Source organism: Ursus americanus, chromosome 2, assembly GCF_024610735.1.
Source record: "Ursus americanus isolate L20-20 chromosome 2, mUrsAme1.1.p, whole genome shotgun sequence".
Lineage (NCBI taxonomy): Eukaryota > Metazoa > Chordata > Mammalia > Carnivora > Ursidae > Ursus > Ursus americanus.
The window spans coordinates 76,650,472-76,674,514 of NC_142128.1; the positions used below are offsets into that span (position 1 = coordinate 76,650,472).

Here is a 24,043-nt window from a genome sequence, read left to right on the forward strand (position 1 = left end):
TTCCAGAGGGTCCTTAAGTTCAGAATATTCTCATACTAATACTAAGCCATTATTTTCCTTTTTCACCCTCAATCTCTCCCAAGTGTCCAGTGAGTAAAGTTTCCAGAGGTTACATGGTCTGCCATCGTGCAGTGGACTGAACACAGAGGCACATATGACTTTCCAGCTGTCATCTATTAAGGCAGGACTAAAAAGATGTGCAAAGATGTAAAACAACAGCACTTTTTTTACATTATTTATTTTAGACTATTTATTTATTTGAGAGAGAGAGAGAGCCAAAAGGGGGAGGGGCAGAAGGAGAGAAAGAATCTCAAACCCACTCCCTGCTGAGTGCAGAGCCCGACACAGGGCTCGATCTCATGACCCTGAGACCATGATCTGAGCCAAAATCAGGAGTTGGCTGCTTAACCGACAGAGCCACCCAGGTGCCCCCCAATACCACTTTTGACGCTAAATTTTTTTCTGTTTTGTTTTGGAAGATATACCTATTGTCAACATGCAATGGGTTCATTACTCCTATCTTTCAATGACAACAAATACTTTAAAATTTTTTCAGTTTTAATTTCCAAAACAATAAGTATTAGTAGATATAAGTCATATGAACAAAAGCTCTTTGGGATTTTTGGTAATTTTTAAGATTATAAAGGAGTCTTGAGACCCAAAATTTGACAACCATGAGTCTAAAAGAACAATGGAAAAGACAGACTCTGAAAATGTATTTGTGTTTAACAATCACTAAAGGGTGGGCCAGACACTGCACCAAGCAATTTATATTTGTGATCTCATTGGTTCCTCACAACAACATGTTAGGGTAAGAATCTTGTCCCCATTTTGCAGATCAGGAAAGTGAGGCACAGAGAGGTTACGCCACTTGCCCAAGGTCCTGCAGCTATTTAACGAGCAGAACAAAATTCAAGCCCATGTCTGCCCAGGCTACTAATGGCTATCCCGCTCTTATAAAACCAATACTGCAAAGACATTACATGTTAAAGATAGTTAAAAAAAAAAAAAGTTAAAAAAAACAACAACCCATAGGCCTAATAGTAGGAATAGAGCAGACCCACTGGGAAGGAGGAAACTGTAGGATAAAGGGGTAGTAACTAATGCGTATCTAATGAATAACTGATGGGTAAATGAGTATAATTCTTTAACCCTAAACATGTATTGTCAGCCAGGTGCTGTCTGGTGCCTCGAGAAGACAGCAGTAAACAAGACAGACTCCTCCTTCCCTTTAAGGAGCTTAGAGAGCAGAGGGCCGACTTTAAACAAATAATTGCACAACTATAAAGCGGTGCACAAACACAGCGACGTCTGGATGGGAACCGAGCTCGCCCAGAGCCGTCCCCATTCATGACACACGGAGAAGCCGGGAGGGCAAGAGCGGGCAGGGCAGGCACCCGTCTGCACATGCCATCCCAGGTACTCCTGTCCGAGGCTGGCTGGGGCTGTTTACGCAGGGAGTCTGAGCACAAGCGCGTTTAAAAGTCCCTCTGTTTCCTTCTTTATTTTTCAGCTACAGACATCTCTGGACTATCGAATCTAGATAAGCCAAGATTACGGTTTCATTTGAAAGGACAAATATGTTTTGTGAGGCCTGGTGGGCTAGAGAAGTCTGTGGGAGGTGTGAAGCACTTGGGTATGTTTGGTCTGTTTAGAGAATTTCTGGAACAGGACTCTGGGCAGAAGCAGGAATAATAACTAGGCCGGTGGGTGGTATTGAGGTGGGTTTGATGCAATTAGCCATACTCCTAGCTCTGGTGTGCAAACACTGGGCCAAGGTCATGATGGAGTGAGGAGAGGTGTGAATGGCTCACACAAACTGCCTTTCCATGGGACTAACAGAAGGGCCATGGTCGGGGCACCTGGGTGGCACAGCGGTTAAGCGTCTGCCTTCGGCTCAGGGCGTGATCCCGACGTTATGGGATCGAGCCCCACATCAGGCTCTTCCGCTAGGAGCCTGCTTCTTCCTCTCCCACTCCCCCTGCCTGTGTTCCCTCTCTCGCTGGCTGTCTCTATCTCTGTCGAATAAATAAATAAAATCTTTAAAAAAAAAAAAAAAAAAAAGAAGGGCCATGGTCATCTTCACAGGCAGTGATTAAAGAACAACGGGTTTCCCTCACTGATGTGCTTAACCAGAGACGGCCCCTTGTTTGCTATTCTCATCGTCCTTCTCCTGAACCTGGCCAGACAGAGAGAGGCCCAGCTTCAGTACCCTATGATACACGGCTCACACGACCTACATAAAAATAAAACACACACACCACCTCCAAGACCTTTGGTCGGGAAGCTGTGTGTAACAGCATCTGCTCAGTTAGCATCCTGAACTAACTAGGAAGCTATATGCCAGTGGCTCCCAGATTTATATCTCTGGGCCAAACCTCCCTCCTTAGCCCCAGTCCCCAAGTCGACTCTCTACTATGTCTCTCGGATGCATCAAACTCAATATATTTGAACCCAAACTCATGATCCACCCTTAAATAACAGCCCACCCTCACTTCAAGACCTGGGCCACCTCCACGAACCCAGCCCCAGGTAAGGCACTAGTCTCCCAACGAGCCTAACTAGTCCAACGAAGTCAACTAGTCTTACAACCTCCACCATCAACCCTTTCACAGCCAATCCATCACCTGCTCCTGTTGGTTCCACCTCCAAAGTCTATCCAGGCTTTTCCCACTTCTCTCCATCATCAGAGCCGACCTCAGCTCTCACCTGGACAACATAGTGCCCTCCTTACAGGACTCTGCGTTCAATTCGCCCTCAGTCTCCAATCCAATCCCTGATCGGGTTGGGTGGCCAGCTCTGGGATGGTTGCAAGAGAGAAAAGCAAGAAGTAGGTCAAATCAAGAGGCTCTTATGATATTCCTATGAGGTGTGAAGACGGAAAGGATTGGGGTATGGTAATGAGACCCTAAAGGAGTGGATGGACCCCAAGTTCTAGGGGATGCAACTTCTAGGCTCTCCAGGGAGGAGATGATGCAGAAAAGGATGGAAAAGGCCCAGGGACAGACAGCTGGTAGCTGGGAGTACAGTGGCACTATTAAGAGAGCTGAGGAAGTCAGGAGGAAGAGCTGCCTTGGTGATTTGGGGCAAACCCTGTTGATCCTGAGATAGTAGAGAACAGTTTCACTCAGTGTCTTATACCTCATTTATGTGTTTTATGTGAAAGGATCTAATAGTCACCTGGGTGATGAGCTGCCTGGGGCTGGGACCACATCTCCTATGGCTTGGAACCCCTGACCTCTGAAGGCTAGGGCTTATTTTCAAAATACCTTTTGTTGCCTCTTTTGCACAGCTTCGTACATGGTAGCGTTCCAGCTCAGGGCTCCCGGACGCCCTGTCTTATGCTGGCATTCCTCGGCTGTGAACTACCCATATCTACTAGCTGCCCAGTCTGAATGTCTTCTAAGCCCATAACGTAGGCAGGACGGACTCCTGACCCGTCCCCTGCTGGCTTGCCTAAGGCCCATGGCATAGCTACACTGGCCAGATGGACAGACAAGAAAGGTCCGTCCCCATATCCAAGTGACACAGAGCCTTCTTTCAGACTCCCATCAAATACTACATGGTCCACAAATCAACCTCTGCTTGCCCAGCGACAAGAGTAACAGACCTGTGAGGAGCACGCTAGCGTGAACCCGGTATTCTCACAGGCCCGCTCTTGCAGCCGTAGAAGATGTGTCTTCCTCAAAGTCATTTCTCATTCTCTAAACTCTAGCCCTCTCTCCAGAGATCTCTCTGCAGCATTTATCACACCCACTCTGATGGAGAGTTGTTCGCTAGACCAGCAGATTAAAAACTCCTCGAAGGCAGGCTCTGAGAATGATCCATCTCCGGGATCTGCAGTGCCTACACAGGACTCCAGGCGTGTGTGATTGATGAAGAAATAAAAAAAGCACAGCCCCCATAGACGGCTGTCCATGTAAACTTTAAAACCCGAGTAATGCTTAGAGCTTGGAACTAATGCCGCCGGTTAAAGATTAAATGACACTATAATACAAGTAAAAATCATTAAGAGGAGCACACCACAGGGTGACGACCCGGGGTGCCCTCACGGCCCCTGCTGATCTGGCTGGTCGCACCACCGAGGTGGGGTGGCTGTGCAGAGCAGACGCGCCAAGTCCTCCAGGAGCCAGGGTCCCCTCCCCCTCCTCCAAGGAGAGAGGGCACTAATTTGACCTCCTATGCATTGGGATGGAACCAACCCCAAAACAAACACAAACAAGGTCCTGCCAAGAAGAAACAGAGAGGAAGGGAAAGAGCAGAATGTTTGGGGTGGCAGGAGCCAGGGAGCCACACCAGGCCCTCAAAAGCTGCTGCTTCTGCCACCTGCGAGTTCCCAGTCAGGCCAAAGAACGCCACTGCTCCTGTCTGGCTCTCAGCAGCTGGATCTCAGCAGCCCACGAGACACAGCCAAAGCCACAATAAATACGTCCAACCAGCCCTTCCCTCCGGGGGCTCCCTGGCCTTAAAGCACGGGGAAGGCATTCACCATGGCTACTGAGTTCTTAGAAGCAGGCCACCACACAGAGCCCACACCACCATCCCCTTCTTTTCACACTAGAAGAGGCAATTCCAAAGCAGACCTAAGCACTTCTATTTCTAGTGACTCCAAGGAAGCTCCCAATTTGGGGTATCAGGGCTAGGAGTGGGATAGAGTGGGGAGGGACAAATGGGAGACTTTCAGGAAAAAAATGCATCCACAGCAGCCCCTGTGTTATAGAAAGGAGATTGGGAGGGGAGGGGCCTCTCCCCAGAAACCGTTTCCTTCCCAAGGGGTCCTGCTGGCAGGCTGGTGTCAGAGCCCAGGATTTGAAGGCTGCCGGGAAAGGCTTCCCAGGTGTGAGGCCTGAAGCCCCCACGGTGGTGCTGAAGCTTGCCGCCAGCGACAGCACGCCATCAACTCTGAGCAAAGCAGCGGAGCCCAAAACCTGGCTGCGGAGAGGGCAGGAGTCTCCTTCCAAAGCCCGTGATGGTGCTGGGAAACATTTCTGCAGCCCAGAATCCAAGTGCTGGACTCGGTCTAGGAAGGGGAGATTGAGGGACAGCAGTGGGGAAGGCAAGGAAGGAGCCGGAAGGGAAGGAAGGCGGTGCTCAGAGATGGGAGCTCGGTCGTCCCCACAAGGCTGGAGGAGAGGAGCCCTGCATGGGAGGAGGAAGCAAGGAGACAACGTGGGTAAAGGACACACACGCCGGTTCAGCCTGGATCACGTGCAGCAAAGTCGTATGGCCCCAAATGAGAAAAACATGGATAGTGATTTCAGAGGAACAAACATCAAAACACCTAGACCTCCCAACCTCAGGCCTTCGGAGGACAGTGGGGAGGGAGGCTTCCGTCTTCCACATGCTGCCCTGTCTCAGCCAGGGCTGAGGGCTGGCCTCCCTAAGGATGTCGGGCACCTTTCAAGATGCACACGTGGGTGGCCCAGAGGGGCGGGGTGGGGTCAGGGGTGGGGGTCTGTCTGGCCAGACCGCGATGAACAGACCCTGAGGAAACATCAACCAGGAGCAAATGAACCAGTGGGGGGGGCGGGTGGAAGAGGGGCTCACCCCCGCCGGCAGCCCCCCTCAGCCAGGAGCGGCTGCTCCCCACGTCTGCAGAGCAGCCATCTGCACGTGGTGCTCGGCTAGAGTGAGCTGACCCATTGTTTCTTTAGTAAAATCGTCTCATAAAGACAGAGCAATTCTTCGGTTGTGCCCCAGAGGAGCTCAAGCAAAGGGCTCTGCAGGAAAAAGAGAAGAAACAAAGATGCTATTCTGCCGCTGACCGTGGTGTCTCTGCCACTGGGCGCCCCCGGGTCTTTGCGCACAGCAGCTGGGGGAGGGAGGCTTAGAGGGAAGTCTTGGCTCCGGGAGACGTGCTCATTCATCATCGCTGCCGGCCAGCCCGTCTGTTCCCCACTGGCGCTGCCCAGCCGCCCACAGACCCTCCATATGGCTCAAAGTGGTGCTTTGGGGCATTGTTAAAATGCCACATCCATCTACCTGCCTGGCTGGGCAGGAAGCCCATGGTGAAGTAGCCGTGGAGTGGCACACTCTGTCTCCAAGCCCAGGCGGGGACATTGCCAAGAACTGCCCATCGACTTTCTTAATATTTCTGGAATCCCTCCATCTCGCCCCATCCTCACTACCACTGCCTTAGCTCAGATCATCATGATTTCTACACTAAAATAACACCAATGCTTCCTATTTGTTGTTTCTGCCTCTAGGCTCCCCTCCAATCCATTCTCTAACGGTGAATGTCCCTGCTGAAAATCTCTGGAGAGCTCCTCCAGCAAAAACGCAAGCTCTTACCACCTGTGACCCTGCAAGATTAGCCCCTACTTTCTGCTGGAGCCTTGATGCTTGCTAGTTGTTCTCTCTCTCCCTAAGGTCTGGCTGTGTGAACTCATTTCATTTTCTTCAAATGCACTGTGTTCCTTGGACTGCCTCCATGCTCTCCCATCTCCAATTTTTTTTTTCACGTGGCTAACCCTAGTCAGCCTTCAGGGCACAGTAAACATCCATTTCTCCTTGACCCCAAAGACTGGATTAGGAAACTGCTACCCATGTCTTCTTAGAACTCTATCCTCACCAGCAATCATGGAACTTCTCACACTGCATTAAAATTGTCTGTTCTCCTGCTGTCACCTCCTTGCAACTTTTTTATTGTTTTATTTATTCTCAGCATCTAGCTGCTCAATCTCTTCTCAAATGAATGAATAAAATATGCTTGCCAACCACAGGCAGTAAATCAGCAACCTCTCTGGGAAGATTCAGAAGTGCTGATGGCATTATGGAACAATGTCAAGCCTCTGGAAGCACAACTAAGCTACAGGACTTGTCTTTACTTGGGTAGTTCAGAAATACGGCCACCACTCACTCTGTGCATGGATGGTGGACACAGTAGGTATTTCATTCCACCAGCAAACAGCAAAATGTTTTTATCAATATGCAGGCTTAGAGCAAAGAAAGGTCTGCTTGCTACCTGGAGATACCTACGATGTGCCTTGCACACAGTAGGCATTAAATAAAAGTTTAGGGAAAAAATGGAATGCCATAACTAGGAGATGAAGCCCTGTACACCTTCTATACTAAAATAACAGACCTCACATCAACCCTCGATGTTGTCACTGAAGTCGTCTCTGAAAGATCTGGCCCGAGGTTACACAGCAAATCTCAAATGCACCCCATGCATCTACTCTCAGGAAGGGAGACAGGAGGGTTAAGGAGGCTTAGTTTTCCTGTCTCCAGGCGGTGAAACACAGGCACAGAAATGCAAGACTGCTCCTTGGGGGAAGAGACTGAACTGGCCCCTCCAAATATTTGTTGTCTCCTCATCCCCACCCCAAAGAGGGAGCACAGCTGAGCTCAGACAGCCCACCTCTGAGGACAGTGAGCGGCAGTCATCAGGGAAAGGGCTCAGGCAGGTTAGCAGGTCTCTTGTTCTCTCTGTCTCTTTATGTACCTGACCAGGGAACAAGCACTTCCAAGCGCAACTCCTAGCTTCCGAGGAACCGAGTGGAATGTCAGCAGGCAGCTAATACGCATAATTAAGGTCATTAAATTATGAATGTGAGAACATTCGACTAGAGGATATTTAAATAATGAGATAACAGCTTTGCAAGAAGCCTGATTAAAGGGGAAAGCAGCAGCTGAGTGAGCCTAGCAAAAAGGTGACGTCACAGAAGCTTGCACACAATGCAGAAAGAGAGCATCTCTCCTTTCCCGGGCCTCCCCTGTCCCCATCCCGCGCTCCAGGGCTACCGTCTCTAGCGGCTTGCAGCTGGGCAGGGAGGGCTGATCAACTCAGCGGAAGGTGTGGAGAAATTTTCGTTGGTGCACTATTATTTAATTTATCCGAAAGGCCAATGGTTTGAAAAAGAGAACAATGCCTGCCATTTCATACTAAGAGGAGAAGGCTTTGGAACCGGACTGGGTGAGAGGGGACCACCTTCTCCCACTTCACAGGCCTCTGTACCAATTTTGAAAGAGGGGCTGGGGTCAGATACCCTGCAGACAGTGCTCTCTGGGCAGCAGCCCCATCTCCATCTAGGGTGGGGATAGGAAGGAGAAGGAGAAGGGAAAATAATCATAGTGATTAATAACTCCAGCACTGATTTATTTGGAACTTACTACGTGCCAGGCCCTGTGTCAGGGATTTCAGACACCATGTCCTCTCAACTACCCTGCCAAGTAGACATCATTGTCTCCGTTTTGCAGATGAGGAAACAAGCTCAGAAGGTAAACCTTGGCTTTGAGAACTTCTCAAAGTCCCACAGGGAGTAGATAAGGGAAGGCAAGGTGAATAGGATAACACCTCTAAGGCCTATTTTCAACAGAGGGTCTACCCCACCGGGCCCCCCTTCACAACTTCCCACACCTGCAGCCCCGGAGAGAGGCAGAGGCAGGGGTAAAGATTCAGCAGAGCAGGAAGAAAGAGCCATGCCCTGGAAGCTGCCTGTACCCCAGAGATCTGGGTGTCCGGTAGGTCTCCAACCCACACTGAGTTAGGTGAGTGTCTGCGGTTGGAATCTGTGAATCCCAGCTCCTCCCCCTTCCTAGCTGATTTGAGGCTGATTTTCTGTGCCTCTGTTTTCATATCTGTAAAATGGGAATGATGGTAATAGTCCCATCTCATAGTGCTGTCATGATTAAATGAGTCCATATGGGTTAAGAGACCTGACCCGTAATAAGTGTTCAATAAATCCTAGCTCTTAATATTGTTGGCAGCACTGCCATTATCCTGACTAATCCGAACACAGAAAAGCAAGACATCTGAGGTGCCTGCGTGGCTCAGTCGGTCAAGCATCCGACTCTTAATTTCAGCTTGGGTGGTGATCTCAGGGTTATGAGATCGAACCCCACGTCAGGCTCACATGCTGGGCCTGGAGCCTGCTTAAGATTCCCTCTCTCTGTCTCCTTCTGCTTCTCTCTCTCTCCAAGGAGGGAAGGAAGGAAGAAAGGAAGGGAGGAAGAGCAAAGCAAAGCAAGCCATCCGGGTACTGATGTGCTTCTGTACACAGAGCGCCATGAGACTGACCAGGAGCTGAATGGCCACTGCAGACGCCTCCCCAAAGCAGAGCACCGGCTCCTTCCCACAGTCAGCTATTCAGCCTTCAGTTCCTGACATGTGGCCCTGAGTCCACAGAACTGAGACTCTCACTAATAACACACCGTCCACATTGATTGCTGTGAGCCAGACAGCTCCGTGTGAGACTCATGTCTTTCATCGCAGTGAATGAAGAACAAGGTGGAACTGGCCCAGCCTAGCCTTGTTCTCAGTGGGGTTCCCAAAGGGGCAGCTGTGGGGTGCCGAGGGAACACCTCAGAAGACTTAGGTGTGAGCTCTGGCTCCTCCACCCAGTAGCTGTGCCACGTCAGGAAAACCAGTCAGCACTCCAAGCCTCGCTTCCTCGACTGCGTTACTATGAGGATTAAGTGGCATAATGTGTACGACACACTCCACTTGCTGCAAAGCATCACAGCCACGGAGGGAACTAGAATTCCTATTTTCATTCTCCCTAAATCAAATGCGCCTGCTCCGATGTAAGTTCTTACTTCCCTCCAATCAGACCTCACCTGCCCACTCTTGCTCACGCTTTTGTGCACTCTCTCAGCTGGCTTCAGGGTCTCCGGGGAGCAGCTGGTTGAAAGGGGCAACGTGGATGACAGATGCACAGTCAGGTCTGAACTCCCAAAGACAGAAGCCAGGGAGCTATTTTCAGCTGGGCTGGTGGTGAAAAGGTCAGCATGTGACCTCAGGCGAGTCTTCTCCCTGCCCCAAGCCTCATGCTTGGCTTCTAAGCCTGGGGATGAGAAACAGCCAGGTCTCTGGGACTGAGCTGACTGTGAAAAGCAGGTCGGTGGTTTAATACGGGGTGAGCAGCAGCCATTTTTGGCTGCCAGAGCATCATGGAGGCCAGGGGACCGGATGACAAGATGTGGCCAGGTCAGGTGCCACTGTTCAACACCACATGCCTCCTCCCAGACTCGGGTAACACTCAGGAACACCCACTGGAGAAGACTCCTGATTGTCATTCCCCATAATGATGTTCTTCACTCTAGCTCTTAGCAGTATCCCAGAAAAATTAAGAGATTTTCATAACCATCTCCCATGACTCCCTTTCACTACATAGAAGAGACATCCAGTGAAATCCACAAAACGGTATTTCCTATCTACAATAAAGCTATGGGTTTATGAGCTACCTCCCTTGCTCTTAATTCCATGCCTTCGTCATATTCGCTCTGATCCCCTCTCTGGTAGATTAGGAAGTCCCCTGCAAGTTTCTAAGGTAGTGGGAGAAGGGGAGGGGTTCTAGAGCATGCATTGCTTTTACACAATGTGCCATGAACAAATGATGAAATGAACCAGAACACCTCAGATGGAAAATGTGTTGATCAAATACTTGGATAACTTTTGGCTAGGGAGGTAATAACCAAGAGGGCAGATTAAAGATTGCCAGCCCTTAACACGGCAAAAGCACAAGCCACAACAAAAACGCCCGGGTAATTGGGACTTCATCAAAATTAAAAACTTTGTGCAAAGGGCACCATCAAGAAAATGAAAAGGCGGGGTGCCTGGGTGGCTCAGTCAGTGAAGCACCCAACTCTTGATTTCGGCTCAGGTCATGATCTCAGGGTGGTGAGATCAAACCCTGCATCAGGCAACATGCTCAGTGCAGTCTGCTTCTCTCCCCTTCTCTCTCTGCCCTTCCTCCCACTCGCTATAAATAAATAAATAAATAAATAAATAAATAAATAAATAAATAAATAAATAATAAGATCTAAAAAATGAAAGGGCAACCAACAGAATGGAAGAAAATATTTGTAAATCTTGTATCTGACGATCAAAAAGTCATAAAAATAAATCTAAAACTGTAACTTCGCAAAAACTACATCCACGCACATGGGGGCAAAAAGTTGCAATTTATTTATATGTGAGGTCCCAGGAGCCCTTCAGATGAGAGTGGTGCAGGGAACGAATGGGCGCTTTCCAGATAAGACCTCTAAGTAGCTAGTGAACAGTAGCCCTCTGAGTGCCAAGTTGTAGCCAATGGGGAAAGGCTCACCCTACCGGCAGTCATGCAGTTGAGTCCAAACAGCCAAATGCAAAAGCAGAGAACGGCAGAAATATGGTTTCTCCGTGTAGAGATGCTTACCAAGAACAAGCTTTGTTTATGAGCACTGGGATAGGGTGATGAGACTCTGTGAGTGCAGGAGAGGGAGAGCACAGCAGTACATGGTGTCTTCCAGCCCAAACTCAAGAGTCTGACTCAAGAGTCAAATCAAAGTGTTCTATAACTGGCAGCATGATGTGATCCTATTCCGTCCTGATGCCAGAGTCTAGCACAGGTGGGAGGAGGGCATTTCGCCCACACTGGAGTAGAGTAAGGAGCTTCTACGTGTCATTGTGGTGACACAGGAGTAACATCAGAACTTTGGTAGAGAAAAAGATCCACAGCCTGGCAGGGTGGGAGTCACAATGGTAAGTGACAGGACAGGACAGGGAAGGAAAGTGGATATTGCCAGGTGGAAGAAGAAGGATCTATGGTCACGCCAGAGTCAACGTGAGATCACTAATACCCCTTAAACCAGAAGCCAGGTTCTAAGGATCTTGCTTCAAGCGACAGAAGAAGGAGTCATTGTTCTCTTCCTACTACTGTGACTTTGTTCGATGACTATATTCCCAGATTGGTATAGCCAAGGGAAATGGGGAAACACATCTGGAGAAATGTCAAATCACAGAGTTGGATCCAAACAGCCAACTGGAAAAGCAGAAGATGGTAGAAACATGGTTCATAGTAGAATCTATGAAATAATTTAAGACTTGAGCTGGGTGCCAGTGAAATTTTAATCAACAGAATGATGTAGTAGTCAAAAATACAAATTTGAATTGAGAGCAAGCTAGAGAGATGTAGAGATGTGCTAAGGAGTGATGGAAAGTATTCAAACCTTAAAGGATTGGGGCTTGGGGGAGACTTAAGTCCTTTTCTTACTCTGCCACAAAACAACTCAGCTATTTCCCTCTGGACCTCATCTGTTTACCTTCATAAGGATGCTGTTAGGACAAGTGGTCTCTAAGACCCTTTCCCATTCTGATGCTTGTTCAATCTATAAACGTGACTTCAAAGTGAGGGAAGCAAGAGTCCTACTCAGTTCTGCTCTGACCAAACCACAGACAGAAAACCGAGTTTAGTCCTGGGCCCCTCGTGAGAGACACAGGGACAAAGGGGAGAGAAAAGAGATCATCACCAAAAAGTTCTCAGAAGCACATGGAAGAAGCTCGTTTTATCCATCTTGGAGAGGTGAAGCCTCCAGGCAGATGTAACGGGTTTCAAAGATTTGAAGCATTGTTGTGCAAAAGAAAAGCTAGATTTGTCACATGAAGTCCCAGGAGTAAAAAGGTAAGAAAACAGGACGGAATCCACAGGGAGGGAATTTGAGCTTTATATAAAGGGGAAATTCTCACCCTTGAACTTAGCCAGAAATGGAATGGTCTCATTCGAGGGACTGTTCAAACTTCAGGGAAAGGAGTCAAGGATCTAACAAGTAGGCTGACAACATCTTGAGGTCCTTCTCAATTCCAAAATTCTCCGAGTACCCACAATGTAATTGGAGATCTAGTTAATTATCACAAAGAATGGCTGATTAGTCATCTGTCTAAACACCATTTCTAAGTGCTTGGCACACAGGGGTGTAATAAATATTTGTGGAAGGGAGGGAGAGAAAGAAGCAAAGATGGAAGGTTCAAATCCCACGTTCCACTGTGTGTCCAGAGAGGCCCTTGCTAAGAAATCCTGCCTCCCTTCCACTCAAGGCACTGGATTGCAGCCAAGGCCTCCCATGCAGGCGTGCGAGTGCAGCTCAGTGTAATTAAACACCTGAGTTCCCAGGAGGGATGGAATCAAAACGACAACCAGAAGAGAACCTGTGGCTTCTGCCGCTTCCCCCACTTCCCGCTTGCTGCTTGGCAAGGCTACACGGACAGGCAGTCCCACAACCTGAGAGTCCCCCCACTGTGTACTGTCTCTGCGGAGCGTAGTCGGTCTGCTGTGCTCTGTTAAGATGCACATTTGTGCCCTGCTTTGTAAGGACCCTTTAGTGTTTACTGCTGTTACTCCAACAGGTGCATTCTGCCTCCCTCATACCTAACGCAGGGAGCTCAAAGCCGGGGGTGGAGGGCTGGGGAGGGCCTGGCCCTCAGGTCTGTGGTTATGATCGGGAAGAGGGATCTCTCTCCCGGCTCTGGCTTTGCCACCACCCCCATTCCAGCCCAGCCCAACTCCTCTTCCCGCCTCCAGGGAGGAACAAAGGGCCACCCTTCTGAACAGGGTTAGCCCTACAAGCAGGGTATCTGCAGCTCTGCAGAACTCACTGGTGATTTCTCATATATTTGATTTTCTGTTTCAACCTCCAGCTCTTTCATTTTGCTCTTCGTACCAAGACCTCTCTCCCTGCCAAGCTTTCTTGTGGCAACAGTGGGTTTTTATCACCATGTAGCTATGATTCAGAGCCAGACCTCTAGCTGGTGAGAGCTAAAATTATTCTCTCTCTCATATACACTGAGGACCACAATGGGGAAAAGTGAAAATGGAAACATTTTTCGAGTCTGCAAAGTCACTCTCCGGTGAGGATTGGCGGAGTTGGCCCTGACAGCATCTCGTCTGTGGCAGCCTCACTAGCAAATTTTCATCTTGATATTTAGTTCCACAAGCAAACCCTTATCAAGCTTTTCCGTACGCAGAGCATGGTGCTGGCCCCATTCCGTCACCGCCCTCACACACCTCCTCCTGCCTCTACACCCCCAGCCAACGCCCACCCAAGTCCCTTGCCGAGCTGCGGAACAAACAGCAAAGACCGAGGGTGCTGGAGGAATGGCGTCAACATCAACCAACAGGCCATCTGTGGCTCTGGGCTTGGCACCAGGCAGAAACGAGGGCTCTGAAAGGGGGGAACTTTTACTTTCGTGTACGTCACTGCATTGGTATTTTGTAGATGAAGACAGAGGCTCAGGAATTAAGTAGCTTGTTCACTTGACTATTAAGTAATGGAGCCAGGATTCATTCCCATGCTTATCTCTCCTGCTGCCATGGACGGTCTATGTTATAATGATTTTAGAAATTAAAATGATCTTCCTGACACAATGTCAGTTGCATGTGCGGTTTAACTGGTTTCGTTAGCAATGGAGCAGACTCTCAGAAACCATCCCCATTTCTGAGTTAGTCTCCTTTCTGGGGAGTGTTGATTGGAAAGGGGGGGCTGTCCAGGAAAAGGGGACAGGCTTGGATGGCAACAAGCTGGCCATTAACAGGACTATGGCATCTTTAGCTTAACAAACAGCTATTTGATGCAGAAATCACTGACAATGTCCTCCAAGTAAAAAAAATAAAAACTAAAAATAAATTAAAAAAAATAAAATAGAGTCTGCATTGCAATGATTTTCCTGAATGGTAGACTAAAAGACCAAGATCTGGGTGTTCAAGAAATTCAGTAATATAGCCTCGCTGCGATTTGTCACCATTCCTGTCTCTTGGCACATGGCGGGTGGTTAGAGATGGTCCCTGAGCACGAGCCTACCGCAGGAAGGAGATGGAGAGGGCTGAGGAGCCAGGAGGCACAGAGCGGGCACGCGGCCCCTCTTGAATTAGCATATATTTCTTTCTGCTGTCCTGTTTGGCAGGAAGGGATGGTGGCTGCTTTCTTGGTAGCCTTCTGCTCCAGGCTATGTCCCCGGTGTCCTCAGGGCCCTTCTCACTGCTGCCAGTGACTGGGGAGGCAGCACAGGTGCTGGAGAGACAATGAACTTGGGGGCCAGGGGTCTGGCTTTGAATTCTGACTCCGCCAATCCGAAGAGGTTGAGCCACGGGAACATAACTGACCGCTCTGAGCTCCAGCTTCCTCACCTGGAAATCTGGGATAAACACACCCGTGACCCAAGAGTGCCAGGAGAACTCACGAGGCGCGTATATAAAGCGTTCTACACACAGTGCATGCTGGGTAGCTTGCTGTTAGCACAGTTCTTACCAAGCCATCTCTGGAAGCCCTGCAAATCCTACCTCTTACTCACCGGCCAGTAAAATCTCTCTTATTTCAGGCCACTCTCATCTCCACTTTACAAAAAAAGATCACTGTCCCCCCAGAAGTTGGGACGCAAGAACTGGCTCACTGCTCTTCCCCGGACATCTACAGCGGTCACAATCCCACCCCTCCTTATCCGTGGTTTCGGTGACCCGTGGCCAATCCCAGTCCGGAGGTGGAGGATCCTGCCTCTGACTGTTGCCAGCAGGTCAACAGCAGCCTAATGCTGTCAATCCTTCCCCTCACTTCACCTCGTCACATGGGCATGGTACCACCTCATGTCATCGCAAGAAATTGCGATGTGAGCACAGTACAGTAAGATACTTTGAGAGAGACCACATTCACAGAACTTGAAGTACAACATATTGCTATAATTGTTCTACTTAATTTTTTAATTTTTTTTAAAGATTCTATTTATTTATTTATTTATTTGAGAGAAAGAGAGTGAGCGAGCAAGAGGGTGCACAAGCAGGGGAGCAGGAGAGGGAGAAGCAGACTCCCTGTTGAGCAGGGAGCCCGATGCGGGGCTCGATCCCAGAACCCTGGGATCATGACCTGAACCGAAGGCAGACGCTTAACCGACTGAGCCACCCAGGCGCCCCAATCATTCTATTTTATTATTAGTTGTTGTCAATCTCTTACTGTGCCTCATGTAGGAGTTAAGCTTTGTCATAGGTTCATGTGGGCAAAGACAGTACACGTAGGGCTTGGTACCGACTGCAGCTGAAGGCATTCACTGGGGGTCTTGGAACACCTCTCCCGCAGACAACGAGGCGGGGGGCAGGGGACTATTGCACTACTGTCCAACTTCCCGTGGTCTTTCCTGCTGGCATTTCTATTTCCCAAATCAGATTATAAGCAAATCGAGGAAGGGATGATGTCTTCCCAGGGCTCTTCCCAAATAAATGGGGTGTGAACTCCCTGTCCTCCTCCTTGACCCCTGCCTGGGTGAGGGGCCCATGCTCCCATAATAACCTACCCTTTCCTTAGCAGTGACTCACCTCGCTTTGCAGCGATTTCTTATTTACTCATCCGGCTCCCCCAGCAGCCCATAAGCAACGTGCGAGCAGAGCCTGCATCAGTCTTAAGTCACTGCTCTATCCTTAGTACTTACACAGCGCCTGGCACATGGCAGACGCTCAAAATTTGTTTGTTACATGAACAAAGGGGGTACTCAGGTAAACTACAGACTGACTGGGGTTCCAGGGAATTGACAGGTCAATGTAACATTTGTTTTCTCGGGGACCATACTTCATATTTCCCTGGTGGGCTTTCCTCCTCTCACTGGTTTTAGAAAAGGAAAGGAAAGGAAAATGATTTCTCCCCAGCTGTCTGGAGTCATCAACCCAGTGGTTGAAAGCCACAATAAAGGCTTGATAAAAAAGCAGCCAAAGAGGTGTGAAACTTGACGAATCAAGTTCTTTTGCTGGAAACAAAATGGAAAGCTTACCCATTCTTCACCCACCTTCACTTCTTCTCATCAAGCTTTGAGGACATCTCATCAAGGGCCCAGCCGCGAGAACTTGTGACCTGTGGCTACCAGTACCAGCAACTAGCATGCTGATCTGGAAGAAGGAGAAATACTGAGCCGAGAGCAGTGACCTGGGCTGGAGGCCAGCTCTGCTTCTAACTGGCTGTGGGACTTTCGACAAGTGACTCCACAATTTCCTTATCCAAAAAATGGGGGAAATGCTCCCTGTCCCTTGGAACATGGAGAGTTGCAAAGGTAACAGAGACACGGGAGCAAAAGACTTGATTACAGGGGCGCCTGGGTGGCTCAGACGGTGAAGCGTCTGACTCTTGATTTCGGCTCAGGTCATGATCTCAGGGCTGTGGGATCAAGCCCCGTGTCGGGTTCTGTGCTGAGTGTGGAGCCTGCTTGAGATTCTCTCTCTCCCTCTGCCCCTTCCCCCACCCTTTGTCTTTCTCTCCCTCCCCCCTCTAAAAAAAAAAAGACTTGATTATAGCAACAGCTCCACATGATCATTTTCACTTGCATGGAGATGATATTTTTAAAAAGAAAGAAATTTCGCAAATGACATGGGTATCTCCAAGGTCTGAAACAATACCCCTCATCCGGTTGGCTTCCCACTGGCAGAGCTGCTTAGCATCTAAGACTTTTGTTGTAAATTCTTCTGCCCAGAGCAGTAATCCAGCTATGAACAAAGGTGATATCTTCTCACAACACACGTAATCAGATATTTTGTCACTATAATTATAATTCAAAATAATAGAGAAGGATTCCAGGGAAAGCACCCGCTCTCTGCAATCTTTCCACAGCCCCCTCTCTCCCCAGCCCTTTTCCCTGCCTCCCAACACCACACACACCACAGAGAACATTTTCTGCTCCCATATTCCAAAGTAATCAGCAACAGAAGCAACAAGACAAAGTGAAACTTCACTGTTAGATGAAACTGGGTTCAAAACTCAGTTCTGCCCCCTCTTAACCTGTGATCTCGTTACTTCATGTCTCTGAACCTAAGTATTCTTAGCTGCAAAACAGGGATAATAAAGCCTTTTTTGAAGTTACTGGGTAAGAGAAAGTTCCCAGCATGACATCAGGCTCATTTTGGGTGCTCAGTGCACCAGTGTTTCTAGCCCATTCTCTCCTGCTCCAGGGGGCACTCTCACTCCTCATGGTACTATTTCCTGTCCAGGGAAGATCCTACCAGTCTGGTCTGGACAGTGATGCCTGGGAGGCCTTCCAACCACACCGAATCACTTTCCCCTTTTTTTAAGAACTTCCTTTAACTTGTTCTGAAGTCAGGACAATTTTTTTTTTAAAGAAGCTTTATAGTGAAAGAAACTCACATCCAAATACATGTATTTGAGTGACCTGTACTTAAACAGTGCAATGCACCCGATATTCGAGGCAAGCTCCAATTCTCTTGTAGAGCACACCTGAGGAACCAACAAATGGCTGAGAAACATCATCACTTGGTGAGCCCAAGAGATGTGTAGGAAGAGAGGGGCTGGGGGCCAGGGAGAGAACTACCACTGTTTGAACACCCCAGGTGAGAAGCACTGTGCTAGGGACGCTGCATCATTTCATTTTTTCATCTGCACACTTGGCTCAGGCAGGGCCTGGGGTCTCCATTGTCAGCGGGGGAACCTGCCAAAGGGGAAAGCACTAACCAGGAGTAGAGGTGGGTCTGAAAACCAGAACGGCTCAGCTCCAAAGCTCGTGTTCTTCCCCACGTTCAAAACATGTGACCAGGCACAAAGGAGAAGAGGAAGGGCAGGGAAACACACAGGCCCTGCCTTCCAGAAGCCGAGAGTTTCAGAGGAGGTAACAAAATATACACGAGACAAGAAAGATAACTAGGAAGTCACAAGAATATTTAAAGAGCAGCGTAAAGCCTAAGTGCAAGTGAATAAACCCAAAGCAGAGCTCATTAGCCTTAGGGAGGACGAAGACAGCTAAGGGTGGAAAACCCAGATGGGGTAGCCAGAGAGAGTTTTCTGGAGGTGGGGGAGACAGGGATGCAGAAGACAGAAAGTAGCTGGAGGCTGTATCAGAGATGGGGATACCCACGTGAACTGCACAGTGGCAGGCAGAATTTCTTTTAAAAAATCAGGTTCTAGAGAAAAAGTAATCTGATTTGCTGGCTAGGAAAAAACTTGTAAGAAAAAATGAGAAAAGACTAGTTCCTTCTTCCATAGCAGTCTGGACAGTACCCTATTTCCCAGATAAACAAAAACCAAAGATGAAACTTAAACAGCTCCTGAGAAGGAAAGAATGATTTTTTTTTCCCGAAGAACAGGAAAGAAAAAATTCACTGGGAAGAGTGAGAAACAATCCCTGCAACTAACAACAACAAAATCATGACATCTGAATGTAAAATTTTCAGCTCTTTCAAAGAGCTATCCTACATCGTGATCTCATTTAGTTCTTACAAGACTAAGTGAGATGTAAGAAGAGCCTCTTACCCCTAATCTGCAGAAATTAAAGAGTCTAACCCAAGGCACAGAGCTGATCCAGGACTTGAACCAAAGTCTCTCGACCAGCAATTTGGGGAATGAAGTTCCAACAGGGGGATGCGTATAATGTTTGCTGGTATCAATGGAAGGGAGGGAAGAGGGAGGGAGAAGAGGGAGGAAAGCTGAGGCACACAGACTCCGCGGCTTTGCTCTCCAACAGCTGTTCTCCTTGTCTACATTACTGACTTTCACCTGAGCACATGACCACCCAGAATAAAGACCATTTCCCAACCTCCTTTGCAGCTAGGTGTGGCCAGATTACCAAATTCCAGCCAAGGAGTTATGAACACAGATAATACAGTACAACTTCCTAGTCTTTCCCTTCCCCTTCTTTCTACTTTCTGGAAAAAGAACATATGGCTGAAGCCAGAACAGCCATATGGGATCCCAATATGGAAGTCATGTGCTGAAGACACCGGAGAAACCTGGGTCTCTGATGATTGCTGAGCAGCCAGACCACCCCTAAACTTGTAGGAAACATATCCCTTGTTGATGCTATTACTCTCTGTCTCTGTCCAGCAGCAGAATCCATATCCTAACTAATAAAGCTTTTGCCCACGGCACTAAAGACTACTTCCAAAACTCTAGAGCCTCCTCGGCTGTTGGGGATCAACAAATCCATAAATATGTATTGGGAGTCTACTATGTGTTTAACGTCTCCTAAGAGTATATTTACAGCCTCCTGGGAGATGTGTACCATCTCATTTGTGAAAAACCACAATATTGGTATAGAATGCAAAAAAGCATATTCAACAAAGGTGAAATGGAAAGAAATAAGAAATGTTTGAAAAAGATCACAAAGGAGGCGGGGAAAGTCCCTGTTTGCTTGCAAATAACAATTTCAGCTGAAAGGAAGCCATGAAGGATATTGTAGGTGGGTGAGGTAGTGGGGTCACATGTCCAGGTGTGCAGGTTACTAGTGTGACTTCCCCAGGAGAGAAGGTGATGTACAGAAGCCACCAGCAGTGAGCCCAGTTACTCTTGGGTATCTCCCGGGCTCAGGGGCAGCTTGACCGAAACAGTGACCAGGAGGAGATCTGGCCCAGCAGAAGAACTAGAAGGAGGGCTGCTGTGGGCTAAAAGGACACTCATAGGGTCCCTTCCTCACTGACATTCTGCTGTGGTTTTGAGGAGCTGAGGTAGGGGAGGACTGGCAAGAAAGAAAGGAATCCAAGGAGACAGGTATGCGGTGCTGAGGTAGGAGGCTGATGTTCAGCTGGGGGGGCGGAGAGTGTCTGGAGTAGGAGTACAATGTCTAGACCCCCTGCCATATCAGAGGGAAAGGAAATGAATGTGGCTTAATTATAATGACAGGATGACAGCAATGACATTATGAGGAAAGAATCAGAAAAGTGCAAAAGCCCATATTAGGAAAACGGAAACTGTCTCCTCACCATCAAATTCTCCCTGGAGAGCTCCCCAAGACAGGGTCGTGTCCCTAGGCTGAGACATCCCAGATAAAGAGACTCTTTCCTCCTGACAATCCTTCTTCTTGGAGGGACCCCTCAGAGGCCCGGGCAAGGTCTGGCCCACAGAGGCGGCTCCATCTCCAGGCCTCAGTCACCAGCTGTTGGGTGATGGGACCTGTCTCTGTCCCTCCCACTGTCCCCATCCCCTTCAGACCTTGGACTCCCTGAGCGTGCCTCCCACAGCGTATGTGTCCGTAGCACACAGCCGGGGGTCTGCAGGGCAGGCCCTCAGTATGAGCTTGCTGAATGGGGGACATCCTCTCCCAGGCATCACACAGAAGGCTAGTGTGGCCTTGTGATTCTCTCAGCACCGCTGGCACACAGGAGATGTGCAAAAAGATAGAAGGAGTCCCTTCACCACACCTCATGGGGAGCCCTTGCAGGAAACCAAAGACCCACACGAGGAAGGCAGGGAGATCGGGTGCGGGCTGCCTTGCCCCTGGCCCGGGTCTAGATGCCAGAACAGAAATGAGACATCATGGATCACCTACAGCCACAGCTAATCACAAAGACTCATTTGAGCCAATGGTTTTCATCTCTTCCTATTGCGACTTTTTTTTAAAAAAAGATTTTTATTTATTTGAGAGAAAGAGTGTGGGGGGGAAAGAGAGAGAGAGAATCTCAAGCAGACTTCCCCCTGGGTGCAGAGCCTGACACAGGGCTCCATCTCACAACCCCAAGATCAGGACCTGAGCCAAAACCAAGAGTCAGACGCTTAACCGACTGGGCCCCCCAAGTGCCCCTGCAACTTTTTATCAGACCTGAGAAAGGTGGGCAAGCTTGAAAATAGTGTTCCTGCTTCCTAGCATTCTCTGGAGAACTGGCCAAGTTATAATGGATATCCAGTGCCAGAGAGCAGAGATGAGAATCAACAGAAGGCTTCTGGATAATCTGTATTATGGTTAATACAGTGCTATATAATAGCGAAGAAATATTATTACCAACACATACAAAACTCAATGCAAAGAAGGAAAATTCACAAAATACCATTACTTCAAAAGCCCACTGGCTTTTTGTCTCTCTCTACTCCTTAAGGACTTCCGGGCCTGACTGCCAGGGGACTGGCCAGGGAGCAGCATGACCCCTCGGCACAAATGCAGGCTGTGGTCCGTGTCCCCCAATCCCAGATCTGGCATCAGCCCAACCCTGTGAGCGTGCGGTAAGGAGTCACGTGTGTGCATGTGCACCCACAGGCAAAGCAAGATAAAAGAGAGCCCCATAAATCCAGTAAGACATCGGCAGTTGTCCCGAACAAAGGTTGTTTAGAATGCGAGTTTACGAGGATAATTGCCACCACATTACACAGAGCGCAATAACTTTGTTGTTAGCACAACCATTTGTCAGACGTGTCACACGGAAAGCGGAACAGCTGTAACTGTAAGTGACAGATTGATGAGAAATGGCTGATTTCCAAAGCACCTGGTCCCCTGAGTCTGTATCGTAATCTTGTTCTTAAATTAAAACAACGACAACAACAAGCATACAAAACTTTCCACTACAGGAACTATTGGCTTGTTAAAACCGATGGAGAGAATTTGCAAGGTGTCGGTGAGTCGGGGCCAGAGGCTGGCAGTCTGTGCTCTCAGACCACACGACCGCAGGTCGGCTCCATGGGAAGAGCCTGGCTTTTAATTCAGAGGGGCCTGGATCCAAAGCCTGTCTCTCCCGCTTACCAGTCCTAGGTTCGTGGGAAGGAAGTTACCTTTTCTGAGTCCATTTCCTTACAAGATGGAGATAATACTCTCTAAAGTACAGAGCTGCCACAAGCAGCAGCAATCATGTATGGAGCGCTCATCACAGCACCTGGCACATAACGAGTGTTCGGGAAATGGGGTTACAGTTAAGTAGGCTTGTCTACCTAAACATCGCACTTGGTCGCATAATGCAGAGTGACTGCCTGTGCACTATTACGCTTTTTTAAAAAGAAATGGGAATATCATAATGCTCTGAGAAGATGCAGAGAGAAAAGAGGTGATAATAATCGTTTGAGGTTTTCCTTGGGGATCATACCCAGGAAGTCATGTTCTCCATAGAATGATTTTGGAAAAATCTGCTTATCTTTTTTTTTTTAAGATTTTATTTGTTTGAGAGAAAGAGAAAGAGAGAGAGAGCACACGCACATGTGCGCACACAAGTAGAGGAGGGGCAGAGGGGGAGAGGCAAGCAGACCCCACTGAGCACAGAGCCTGACGTGGGGCTCGATCCCATGACCCTACGATCATGACTCGAGCCTAAACCAAGAGTCAGACGCTCAACCAACCGAGCCACCCAGGTGTCCCTGCTTATCTTTATTACATGCCACCAGAACCATTCTCTTTCTTCTTTTCCTCAACAAAGTTGCAACAAAGTCTCTTCATATCTGAAAGCCTTTGGAGAGCCCATGGCATGGGGCCCATTTCCCAACTGACCACTTTTAGCACATTTCCTGTCATTCATATAATGAGATATTTCGATTGACAAAATGTCTCCCCTCCCTCTCTTAGAGGCAGATTGGGCCCAGAGCACGGCACATCTGGTTGCTTACCTGGTGCCCCAAGGCTCACAAAAATGCTGCCAGCTCCACCTGGAAAACTAGTGCCGTTAAGGTTGAAATTGTCCTAGAAGAGCGAAGGTCTTAAATCCTTTTACACAACATGAGAAAGCACCTCAAGTCCTAATTAAGCGAAAGCAATTAGCCACCCACAGATACTTAACGCTGCTTCCCATGGTCAGGCAATCACCTCTATTAAGATCCATTTGAAAGTAAGAAGCAAACCCAAAAGCTCCATGAGCACACACTTCCCACAAATTAATTACACCTAGACACACTCAGTGACTACTCAGAGGCGAGCTCCGTGCCTTGCACAGGGGGCTCGTGCAGAAGAACCGCATCAGACACGATGAGCTAGTTGCAGAAAGGGAGGAGGCAAGCAGCCAATGTGACAAGTGGGGGTCATAAAGCCCATTCGCAGAGGGGGATGCTGGATCCCTGGCGGGTTGGACAAAGCAAGACCAACTGAAGCCTCAGGTCTCCTGGTCTTGGAATTCCCTGGTGAGTTTAACGACTGATGTGACAACTCCACTCTGAAGGAGCACAAGGAGCGAGACAGTCTCTGCCTGCTGTAACCAAAGCCCAGCTTTGGACCAGACTCCTGTCCACACTGATACTTCACGGCAGGACTATCCTCGCCCACGTCACCATTTATCATTGAAATGCCAACAGGGTGCACTTGGCGGGTTCACGGTGAGTCCAAGGCATTTGAAGGCATATGCTTTCCCCAGCCCAGTAAGGCCTACCTCTCCCTACGACTCCCTTCAGTGAAGAGAGTTCAATAATGGTTCCAGCCCAAGGCTGTGCCCAGAGCCCGCATTAGCAACAGCTACTCAAGGGTCAATGGGTAAATGACAGATTTAAGCACCTTCCTCAAGAACTAAGGTTGTTTTTGTTTTTCAGTCCAGGCAAGTTAAATCCACCAACCCATTACTTCTCAACTGACCAAGAGCCTTTTTATCCAGTGTGGGGTTTTGGGTTTTTTTTGGGGGGGAGGTGTTTTGTT

At 48.6% G+C, this 24,043-nt stretch overlaps 1 protein-coding gene across 1 annotated transcript in view; it reads right to left on the minus strand.

Annotated features, from left to right (window-relative positions):
* KCNH1 (potassium voltage-gated channel subfamily H member 1) overlaps nt 1-24,043 on the minus strand; it is a 337,006-nt gene that overhangs the window by 191,948 nt on the left and 121,015 nt on the right. The window lies entirely within an intron of this gene.